This window comes from Leucoraja erinacea, chromosome 7 (assembly GCF_028641065.1).
Source record: "Leucoraja erinacea ecotype New England chromosome 7, Leri_hhj_1, whole genome shotgun sequence".
Classification (NCBI taxonomy): Eukaryota; Metazoa; Chordata; class Chondrichthyes; order Rajiformes; family Rajidae; genus Leucoraja; species Leucoraja erinaceus.
In genome coordinates this window covers 152,562-165,055 of record NC_073383.1, presented here as the reverse complement: position 1 = coordinate 165,055, position 12,494 = coordinate 152,562, and the positions used below count along the sequence as shown (strand labels likewise).

The 12,494-nt window shown below is 42.7% G+C and overlaps 1 protein-coding gene across 1 annotated transcript in view; it reads right to left on the bottom strand.

Annotated features, from left to right (window-relative positions):
* The window catches only part of LOC129698553 (diacylglycerol kinase beta), a 440,909-nt gene that overhangs the window by 329,983 nt on the left and 98,432 nt on the right, over positions 1-12,494 (bottom strand). The gene's annotated exons all lie outside the window — the stretch shown is intronic.

Genomic DNA, 12,494 nt, shown 5'->3' with positions numbered 1-12,494 from the left:
CCTAGACTGTGGAACAGCAACCCTCTTCCCATCAGAACTGCCCCCTCCATCGACTCTTTACTCTCAAGCCTTTCTTGACGTCCTGTGAGGGCTATATCTATGTATTTATGTATGTACTTAATCTATGAACCAATGTTGTATAACATTAGTACCTCCACCAATGTAAAGCACTTTGGCCAACGAGAGTTGTTTTTTAAACGTGCTATAGAAATAAAAGTGACGACCTGACTTGTTTTATTGACATGCGTCCCAGATAGGACAATTAAATTCTTACTTGCTGCAGCACAACAGAATATGTGAGTATAGTACATAACGGGAGAAATAATAATATTTTGCAAATTGCAAATTTTTCATTGCAATGTCTCCATTGTCAGTTTTAAATGCCATGGTCATTAATGGGTGCTTTATAGTGGAAAATCTTCCCCCTTAACCAAATCACATGAGGCACCATAGGGCAGCTTGGTCGTGCAGCAGTAGAGTTGCTGCCTTACAGCGCTTGCAGCATCAGAGACCCAGGTTCGATCCCGACTAAGGGTACTGTCTGTACGGAGTTTGTACGTTCTCCCCGTGACCACGTGGGTTTTCTCCGATACCTTCGTTTTCCTCCCACGCTCTCAAGACGTACAGGTTTGTAGGTTAATTAGCGATATAAGAGTAAATTGTCCCTAGTGTGTGTCGGATAGTATTAATGTGCGGGGATCACTGGATGGCGTGGACTCGGTGGATCGAAGGGCCTGTTTCCGCGCTGTATCTCTAAACTAAACTAAATAAAATCAATATATTATGCCAACATCTAGACATCTTTGAGGAGTCAACAGCTATGTTAACTTTGGTTTATTAACCTATAAAAAAGTATGGGGGAAACTAGATGTATCCTTTTTTTGACTAGCAATTCCTATATGCAGTATCTATGGGTAGAAAAGAACTGCAGATGCTGGTTTCAATCGAAGGTAGACACAACATGCTGGAGTAACTCAGTGGGTCACGCAGCATCTCTGGAGAGAAGGGATGGGTGACGTTTCGGGTCGAGACCCTTCTGAAGTCTGAAGAAGGGTTTCGACCCGAAACGTTACCTATTTCCTTCGCTCCAAGGATGCTGCTTCACCCGCTGAGTTTCTCCAACTTTGATTTTCCAGCATCCGCAGTTCCTTCTTAAACAACTCTTAATTTAGTTATTTTGATGAAAAGGGTATAATTGATAGTTTTTGGTAACAAGTACAGATAGTCAGAATATTTTGAATTTCATCTTGTGTGAAACAGAAGTTATTATTTAAATCAATGCTCACAACAGAAGACAAGCACCTTTCATTGCCACGTGGTATGAAACAAGATATTTAACATTCATCACAATAATGAGGTCTCCCTGTTTAACTGCAGCTCAGCGGTGACACATGGAAAACAATCTCAGTATGAAAATCTCATGTCAGTTTAGTTACAGAGAGAAAAGAAACAGTATCATTATACCTGAAGCATCAGTACCAATTCCTCTCTGATCATATAGTGTGGCTGCACTGCAATTGGAATTTTGGAGCATACGATAAGCACTTTTTGCTCAAATCTAAGCTACTGCAGAACTGTTGCAAGTCTACACAGACTAGTATTATTATTATTGCACTATTATTGTTTGTTTGTTTTTTATGTGTACGTATGTGTGTGTGTATATGTATATGTACACACACACACACACACACACACACACACACACACACACACACACACACACACACACACACTCTCACACACACACACACACTCTCTCACACACACACACTCAAAACAGATATTAATAGTGCAATAATAACAATAATAGTCTTTGTAAACTTGCATCAGTTCTATATATATATATATATATGGGTGTATGTGTGTGTTTGTGCATATACAATATATATATATGTGTATATTCACACACACTGAACTTTTTTTTCTCCTTTATCATATTGTTTACAGTGTACTATGTTTCCATATTGTGTTGTGCTGCTGCAAGTAAGAATTCATTGTTTTATCTGGGACACATGACAATAAAACACTCTTGATGGTGACGATATTAGAAAACAGTTATGGTCAAATCGAAGGCTGACTATTCTGACTGTCACGTGTTCAATTCGGGTCTTGGTAGATTTAATGGATGTCAACTGGAAATGCAGCGCAGGTGTGAATCATTCTATTTAACACCTTGTCAAGGGTAAGGGTGCTTGGGCTCTCACCTCTCGTCAATGCCTGCCCTTCCTGTGCTGTCGAGTTTTAATGTCAATATTATATATATCATGAGCAACCTGTTGCACTATTCAAGGAAGTGAAGCCAAGAGAACCAAGGTGTTAATTTTAAACTGTATTGGTCAACTTGAAAGCTCAGAAATGCACGAGCAAAAATAAATTAATTTAAAGAACACGGTTTTTTCTTGAGCCAAGACAATAATTAATTATCAACAAGCAAAAATAAAATATTTTGATAATAATTCTAATGCCTGTTGTTCCGCAAATGGTGTATCAATTAGAAAGTTATGATAGTACCTAGTTGATACTGTTGATAACATTTTATATATAACCCAATTTGGCAAAAATGTGTTACAACTATTGAACTTGCGTTGCATTTTTTGCTGGAAACTTGCTTTAAGTTTCAATTCCATTGTAATTTGTTCTATAGTCTCTGTTCAGCCAATTAAAAATGATTCAGCACAAATATCAGCATGTTGAAGGAAATGGAAGGATTTCACCCAGTCAGATCTAATTGCCAGTTTCCTGCCATCCTTTGACATATAAAAAATGTGCATGGCCGTGCTCGCGAATGATCTTACTGGCTAATGATGTTGAGTGAAAATTCAACTACGTGTGCTACTTCGTCGGGTATACATTATTTATATCACAACACTGCCAAACACGACTTAGAAACATAGAAAAAAGGTACAGGAGCAGGCCATTTGGCCAGCACCGCAATTCAATATGATCATCCGGAATCAGTACACTGTAATAATTCACGCGTTGTGAATAAAACGATCTTTATTGGCAAATACAACTGTTAAACACACGCGTGTTAAGTGAGAGCTCTAGCAAGGTTTCTGCTGCTGCTGTAGGTCACACCCATGGACTGATAGAAACATAGAAACATAGAAACATAGAAATTAGGTGCAGGAGTAGGCCATTCGGCCCTTCGAGCCTGCACCGCCATTCAATATGATCATGGCTGATCATCCAACTCAGTATCCCGTACCTGCCTTCTCTCCATACCCTCTGATCCCCTTAGCCACAAGGGCCACATCTAACTCCCTCTTAAATATAGCCAATGAACTGGCCTCAACTACCCTCTGTGGCAGAGAGTTCCAGAGATTCACCACTCTCTGTGTGAAAAAAGTTCTTCTCATCTCGGTTTTAAAGGATTTCCCCCTTATCCTTAAGCTGTGACCCCTTGTCCTGGACTTCCCCAACATTGGGAACAATCTTCCTGCATCTAGCCTGTCCAACCCCTTAAGAATTTTGTAAGTTTCTATAAGATCCCCTCTCAATCTCCTAAATTCTAGAGAGTATAAACCAAGTCTATCTAGTCTTTCTTCATAAGACAGTCCTGACATCCCAGGAATCAGTCTGGTGAACCTTCTCTGCACTCCCTCTATGGCAATAATGTCCTTCCTCAGATTTGGAGACCAAAACTGTACGCAATACTCCAGGTGTGGTCTCACCAAGACCCTGTACAACTGCATTAGAACCTCCCTGCTCCTATACTCAAATCCTTTTGCAATGAAAGCTAACATATCATTCGCTTTCTTTACTGCCTGCTGCACCTGCATGCCTACCTTCAATAACTGGTGTACCATGACACCCAGGTCTCGCTGCATCTCCCCCTTTCCCAATCGGCCACCATTTAGATAATAGTCTGCTTTCCTGTTTTTGCCACCAAAATGGATAACCTCACATTTATCCACATTATACTGATGACAATCTACACTCGCAAACTCTTGCCAAACTCACTCAAGTGACCCTCCCACCTCTACTGATGAGGGTTTGAACTATAAGTGGCTCAACCACCTGATGGCGCCACAACACCATTCCTGCTTTCACCCCATATCCCTTGATTCCGTTAGCCCTAAGAGCTACATCTAACTCTCTAGTGAATTGGCCTCCACTGCCTTCTGTGGCAGAGAATTCCACAGGTTCACAACTCTCCGGCTGAAACCGTTTTTCCTCATCTCAGTCCCAACTCAAATTTCACTGCACCTTAACTGGTACACGAAACAATAACCTGACCTTGAAACCTTGAAACGGCCTACCCCTTAATCTTAAACTGTGAAACCTCTGCAAAATCTGTATGTAAATCGACAGCTGAAATGGTGAACTGGACTAGGAATCAAATATAGGAGCAACGAGGTCCTTCTGCAGTTGTACAGAGCCCTAGTGAGACCACACCTTTTGGAGTATTGTGTGCAGTTTTGGTCCCCTAATTTGAGGAAGGACATTCTTGCTATTGAGGGAGTGCAGCGTAGGTTTACAAGGTTCAAAGGTTCAAAGGTTCAAAGGTTCAAAGGTTTCTTTATTAGTCACATACACCTAGGTGTAGTGAAATTCTTGTTGCCAATGCAGCACATAAAAAAAGAATACAAACATGACAATAACAAATAACTTTAACATAAAATACATCCCCCCTCAATAGTTTCCATCATGAGGGAGGCACTAAGTCCAGTCCCATCCCATGTCCACCCATAGTCAGGCCTATTGAGGCCTCTGCAGTCGCCGCTACAGAGGCCCGATATTCCAGGCCGTTCTCGCCGGGTGATGGTGCTCCGGCGTCGGGAGAATCCTCTCAGCGGCATGGGATACCTGGAACGGTCGCCTCCTTACTCGAGACCGCGGCTTCCGAAGCCAACAAGGCCGCGCCGGATGGAGCTCCACTACTGGCGATCTCGACGCGAGATCCCAGGCTCCCGATGAAAAGTTCAGCGCCGCCGCCCACAGCTCCGCGATGTTTTTACTCGGCGGTTCTTCAGCTCACCGGAGCTCCAGCGCGGCGACCCGGGCAAGGCATCGCCTGCTCCTCATTAGCGCTCCAGAAGCCAAGGTTCTGGGCGGTCCCCTCAGGAAACGCCGCTCCAGGCCCGCTGGTAGGCCGCGAGGACGGGATGACGGTGCAGCCCGGAGAAAAGCTGCCTCTCCGAACAGGTAGGGGCCCTGAAAGGTAGTTTCCCCCTTTCCCCACCCCCCACCCCCCACTTAAAAAAGACTAGAACTCCAGAACAAAAACACTTTAACTAACTAAAGATTTTAAAAAAGAGATGAAAAGACGGACAGCTGCAGGCTGGGCAGCCATACCATACAGGACGGCACCCCTGGATGGTGGGACTGTCATATGCTGAGAGAATGAAGTGGCTGGGCTTGTACACTCTGGAGTTTAGAAGGATGAGAGGGTATCTCATAGAAATGTATAAGATTGTTAAGGGCTTGGACACACTAGAGGCAGGAAACATGTTCCCGATGTTGGGGGAGTCCAGAACCAGGGGCCACAGTTTAAGAATAAGGTGTAAACCATTTAGAACAGAGATGAGGAAACACTTTTTCACACAGAGAGTGGTGAGTCTGTGGAATTCTCTGCCTCAGAGGGCAGTGGAGGCCAGTTCTCTGGATGCTTTGAAGAGAGAGCTGGATAGGGCTCTTAAAAATAGCGGAGTCAGGAGATATGGGGAGAAGGCAGGAACTGGGTACTGATTGGGGATGATCAGCCATGATCATGTTGAATGGCGGTGCTGGCTCGAAGTGACTAATTTTTGCCGACTATTGTCTATTGTGTATTGTATGGATTTTGTTCCCTGTATGAATGGCAATGGACACAAAGTCAATCCCAAGCTGTTTTAGTAAAACCTCAATTCATTGCAAAGTGGCCAAAATCACTTGGCAGCTTTGCTGGAAATTATGAACTAATCACGTCAATACAAATGTCCATGAAACTTTATCCACTTATTCTCCGGGGATTCACGGATGCTGCAAAACATTTTCATTTCTTTTGCCAGGAAATTGTGGGTGATTGTAGGAGAGGAAAGGATGCCATCGGAATATAATCACGGACGGACACAAAATGCTGGAGTAACTCAGCGGGACAGGTAGCATCTCTGGAGAGAAGGAATGGGTGACATTTCAGGTCAAGACCCTTCTCCAGACTGAGAGTCGGGGAGAGGGAGACACAGAGAGATGGAAGTGTAAGGTGTGAAAACAGGCATCAAAGGGGACGAATCTCATGGAAAATGTAGAATAGGTCATTGTTAGCTAGGGGAAGTTGACAATGAAGCATGTAGAGATAAAATTTAATCAGGAGGAAACCGGAGCACGCGGAGAAAACGTACATGGTCACAGGGAGTATGAACAAACTCCCAGCCGTGGTCAGGATCAAACCTGGGTCTCTGGAGCTGTACCACTAATGCTGCACCACTGTGTTGCCCACCCCTAAATTGATAAAGCTATTGCTGAAATACTAAAATATATTCTGTCACCCAATAACAGTAGCTGAACTACTATCTACCTCTTTGATGTCATTCGCACTATCCTTGACTGGACTTTGCTGGCTTCAACTTGCACTAAACGTTATTCCATTATAATGTACCTATACCATATAACCATATAACCATATAACAATTACAGCACGGAAACAGGCCATCTCGGCCCTACAAGTCCGTGCCGAACAATTTTTTTCCCTTAGTCCCACCTGCCTGCACTCATACCATAACCCTCCATTCCCTTCTCATCCAAATGCCTATCCAATTTATTTTTAAATGATACCAACGAACCTGCCTCCACCACTTCCACTGGAAGCTCATTCCACACCGCTACCACTCTCTGAGTAAAGAAGTTCCCCCTCATGTTACCCCTAAACTTCTGGCCCTTAATTCTGAAGTCATGTCCTGCAGTATACACTGTAAATGTATTGATTGCAATCATGTATTGTCTTACTGCTAACTGGTTAGCACGCAACAATAAAGCTTTTCACTGTAATTCAGTACACATGACTGTAAACTAAACTCAACTGAAATAACATGTCACATGAGAATATTTGAAAAACAGATTAAATGACCTAATTACAGGGCCCTCCATAATGTTTGGGACAAAGACCCATCATTTATTTATTTGCCTCTGTACTCCACAATTTGAGATTTGTAATAGAAAAAATCACATATGGTTAAAGTACACATTGTCAGAGTTTAATAAAGGCCATTTTTATACATTTTGATTTCACCATGTAGAAATTATAACAGTGTTTATACATAGTCCCCCCATTTCAGGGCACCATAATGTTTGGGACACAACAATGTCATGTAAATGAAAGTAGTCATGTTTAGTATTTTGTTGCATATCCTTTGCATGCAATGACTGCTTGAAGTCTGCGATTCATGGACATCACCAGTTGCTGTGTGTCTTCTCTGGTGATGCTCTGCCAGGCTTGTATTGCAGCCATCTTTAGCTCATGCTTGTTTTGGGGGCTAGTCCCCTTCAGTTTTCTATTCAGCATATAAAAGGCATGCTCAATTGGGTTCAGATCGGGCAATTGACAGCCACTCAAGAATTGACATTTTTTTAGCTTTGAGAAACTCCTTTGTTGCTTTAGCAGTATGTTTGGGATCATTGTCTTGCTGTAGAATGAACCGCCAGCCAATGAATTTTGAGGCATTTGTTTGAACGAGCAGATAGGATGCGTCTATACACTTCAGAATTCATTATGCTACTGCCATCAGCAGTTGTATCATCAATGAAGATAAGTGAGCCAGTACCTTCAGCAGCCACACATGCCCAGGCCATAACACCCCCACCACCGTGTTTCACAGATGAGGTGGTATGCTTTGGATCTTGGGCAGTTCCTTCTCTCCTCCACACTTTGCTCTTGCCATCACTCTGACATAAGATAATCTTCGTCTCATCTGTCCACAAGACCTTTTTCCAGAACTGTGGTTGCTCTTTAAGTACTTCTTGGCAAACTAACGTGGCCATTCTATTTTTGCGGCTAACCAGCTGTTTGCATCTTGCAGTGTAGCCACTGTGTTTCTGTTAATGAAATCTTCTGTGGACAGTGGTCATTTAGAAATCCACACCTGAAGAGTGTTTCTTATCTGTCGGGCAGGTGTTTGGGGATTTTTCTTTATTACAGAGAGAATGCTTCTGTCATCAGCTGTGGAGGTCTTCTTTGTCTCTTTTTAGTCCCTTTGCGGTTAGTAAGCTCACCAGTGCTCTCTTTCTTCTTAATGATGATCCAAACAGTTGATTTTGGTAAGCGTAAGGTTTGGCTGATGTATCTAACAGTTTTATTCTTGTTTCTCAGTCTCATAATGGCTTCTTTGACTTTCATTGGCACAACTTTGGTCCTCATGTTGATAAACAGCAATAAAAGTTTCCAAAAGTGATGGAAATACTGGTGGAAAGACTAGGTGCTGAGAGCTCTCTTATACCTGCATTAAGGAGGCATTTAAACACACCTGAGCAATTCCAAACACCTATGAAGCCATGTGTCCCAAACATGATGGTGTCCTGAAATGGGGGGGACTATGTATAAACACTGCTGTAATTTCTACATAGTGAAACCAAAAATGTATAAAAATGGCCTTTATTAAAATCTGACAATGTGCACTTTAACCACATGTGATTTTTTTCTATTAAAAATCTCAAATTGTGGAGTACAGAGGCAAATAAATAAATAAATTATGGGTCTTTGTCCCAAACATTATGGAGGGCCCTGTATACTTCGTTGTCACCTCTCCTTGGCTACTAATTATCCGTGATACTGACATTTTGTTATTTTGATCTCAAACTGCAACCACTTTTGCAATTTTCTTCTCAACAAATTCTGGCAGAAAAATGATTTTGGCACAAGCGATAATCCACAAAATATCAACAATAACTTTGGTTCTTTATAAACTTCTGGATTTAAAACAGAAATGAATGCCCTCGGGCATTCTGTCTACTCTGGATAGTTACTAGAATATGTAATCTAAACTATGATTGGTTTGGAGTAATATTTCAAGCTCTTTGTTCTTTTGAGTGAACAAGTGATGCAGAGTAAATGGTCATTCTTAACAGTGAATGCAAAATATTCTTCCCATTTTGTCTTAAAACGGTTTCCGTTCTCAAGTCAGTAATTCCTAGCACGCATATTCATTCAAGATATTAATGTAGGCCTTGGAACATTTAAATCTTCTGAGTCAACAGGCGAAGGCTGTTGTGCGCACGGCTTGGGTTCTACAGGAAGTTTTACAAGCACACCAACTGCTGAACAACGTTGGCTGAACATGGTCTGAACGTGCCAACCTGTCATCACTCTCCCACATTAGAGAGTGAATGGTTTATAGCAACTTGTTGAGGTTAGTGGGCAACATGAACTGGAATTCATGATCCATTCTAAGTGTCCACACAGTGCAGCATCGGGTACACTTGCTGTAAATCTATCCAGCCACATTAATCAAAGAGCCACAAGCACAAACAAGGCTGTGCCACCTCCCACACCAGAGTCTAGATCATATTCTATGAATTTATCTGTTAAAATATTCTGGTGTTAACTCGTCGGTTTGACGGATGAACAAGAGTCCTGTTTTCACTGGAAAAGCTGACAACACACAACTTCTCCGCACATGCTATTTGCCTACTGCATAACATTATTTCATAAGTCACTTACGTACACTTATGCCTGGTCAGGTTTATTGATCATCATCTAAATGGCTATAAAAGTTGAGCATTATTTATTATGGTTAATCATATATATCGAAAAATGTGAGAAGCCCATTGTTTGCACTCAGATTGCACGTACTGCTGGTTGGCCAACTTGCAGAGTGGCTACCTCCAGACACCTCTGAGGTGTCTACACACAGTAGCTGTCATTCAAGTAGCCTAGCAGTGGCTCGCGTCTAATTAAGAAAAGTTTGAAGCAAAGTTGGCATTGGTATTAGGTGATTATTGTCCAGTATGCTGAGAGATAGTGAAAAACATTGTTTTGTGTGCTAACCAGGTAAATCATACCATAACAAGTACATCAGGTAGAGAAAAAGAGAAAATAAACAGAGCAGGATAAAATGTTACAGCCACAGAGAAAGTGGATGTAAAAGAAAAGTGCAAGGTAGATTGGAAGATCGGCAATTTATCCTCAGCAAATGCGAGGGTGTTTCAGACGCCTGATATGAGTGGAGAAGCTGTTCTTGAATCTGTGTGGTTCATGTTGTTAATATATCAGGTTAATGATCACAATGTCATAAGGAATAGTAGATTTAAGCCATTCGGCCCATCAAGTCTACTCTACCATTCAATAATGGCTGATCTATCTCTCCCTCCTAACCCCAATGATTTTTTATCATAAGAAGGATAACTAGAATGTTTTAAATTTCAGAAGCAGGAAGAAAATAGACAATAGACAATAGGTGCAGGAATAGGCCATTCAGCCCTTCGAGCCAGCACCACCATTCAATGTGATCATGGCTGATCATCCCCAATCAGTACCCCTTTCCTGCCTTCTCCCCATATTCCCTGACTCTGCTATCTTTAAGAGCCCTATCGAGCTCTCTCTTGAAAGTATCCAGAGAACCTGCCTCCACCGCCCTCTGAGGCAGAGAATTTCACACTCACAACTCTCTGTGTGAAAAAGTGTTTCCTCATCTCCGTTCTAAATGGCTTACTCCTTATTCTTAAACTGTGGCCCCTGGTTCTGGACTCCCCCAACATCGGGAACTTGTTTCCTGCCTCTAGCGTGTCCAAACCCTTAATAATCTTATATGTTTCAATGAGATCCCCTCTCGTCGCCTATTTCTTCTCTCCATAAATACTGCCTCACCCGCTGAGTTCCTCCAGCATTTTTGTCTACGAAAAATTGTTTGTGATATTTATCTTCGAACTGATGATGAAAAGTCCAGATGGCTAGGGAGGAACAGCAGGTGCCGGTTAAAACTGAAGATAGACACAAAGTGATGGAGTAACTCAGCAGGACGGGCAGAACCTCTGGACAAAAGGAATGGGTGACGTTTCAGGTCGAGAGCCTTCTTCAGACTGAGTGTCGGGGAAAGGGGAACGCAAGATATAGACAGTACTTAGGTGAAATGATTGGAAAATATGCAAAAAGCAATGATAATCAAGGAAATGTGGAGCACACAATAGGTCATTGTTGGCTGTGGGATTACTGATAACGAATATACAGGCAGAAAAACCCAACAGGATGTCAGTAAAACTAGTATGATGACTCGGACGGGGGAGGGCCGGAGAGAGAGGAGATATAAGGGTTACTTGTATTTGGAGAAGTCAATATTCATACCGCTGGGTTGTAAGCTGCCCAAGTGAAATATGAGGTGCTGTTCCTCCAATTTGTACTGGGCCTCACTCTGACAGTGGAGGAGGCCCAGGACAGAAAGGCCAGTGTGGGAATGGGTGGGGAGTTAAAGTGTTGAGCAACCGGGAGGTCAGGTTTGTCCATGCGGACTGAGCGGACACTGCTTTCCTCCCAGCCCCTTCAGCATCAAGAGTCTTGCTTTAAGTCTAACTGGTTGGGGAGAACATTAGCATCTGGTTCGGGAATTGCTCTGCCAAGGACAAGAAGGCTCTGCAGAGAGTAGTGCGTTCGGCCGAATGCACTATGGGAACTTCACTCGCCCCCCTGCAGGAACTATACAACAGGAGGTGCAACTCCAGAGCAAACAAAATCATGAGAGACCTCTTCCACCCCTGCAACGGACTGTTCCAGCCGCTACGGTCAGGCAAACGCCTCCGTTGCCATGCAGTGAGAACGGAGAGGTTGAGAAGGAGTTTCTTCCCAGAGGCAATTCGGACTGTAAATGCCTTTCTCACCAGGGACTAACTATACAGAACGTTTTTCCTTCTATTATTTATTATGTAAAAGAATATGTGTGTTATGATTGTGTTTATAATTTGTTTGGTTGTTTTGTTGTTTGTCTTTTGCACAAAAGTCCGCGAGCATTGCCACTTTCATTTCACTGCACACCTCGTATGTGTATGTGACAAATAAACTTGACTTGACTTGACTTGAGATACCTTGTTGGTTGCTGTGTTCGCTGCGATCCGATGCTGCCATCAGATCACAGTGGCACTGATTTTTAGCATCCAGAATACAAGGGAAATTCTAACCAACGATTGACACAAAATGCTGGAGTAACTCAGCGGGTCAGGCAGCATCTCTGGAGAGAAGGAATAGGTGACGTTTCGGGTCGAGAATCTAACCAGCGAATCCTTCTAAATCTGACCCACTCTCTGGTAGATAGACACAAAAAGCTGGAGTAACTCTTCTTCAGACTGGTCTCGACCCAGAACGTCACCTATTCCTTTTCTCCTCTCCAGAGATGCTGTCTGACCCGCTAAATTACTCCAGCTTTTTGTGTCTACCTTTGGTTTAATCCAGCATCTGCAGTTCCTGCCAGCACACCATGCTGGTAGTCTTAGAGCTCCATCTGGTGGCAGCTGTGAAAATAGCAGATCAAGGGAACACATTGTTGCAGACTTCCCAGAACAGATACAGACAGTTTCACTTTATCCAATCAGTC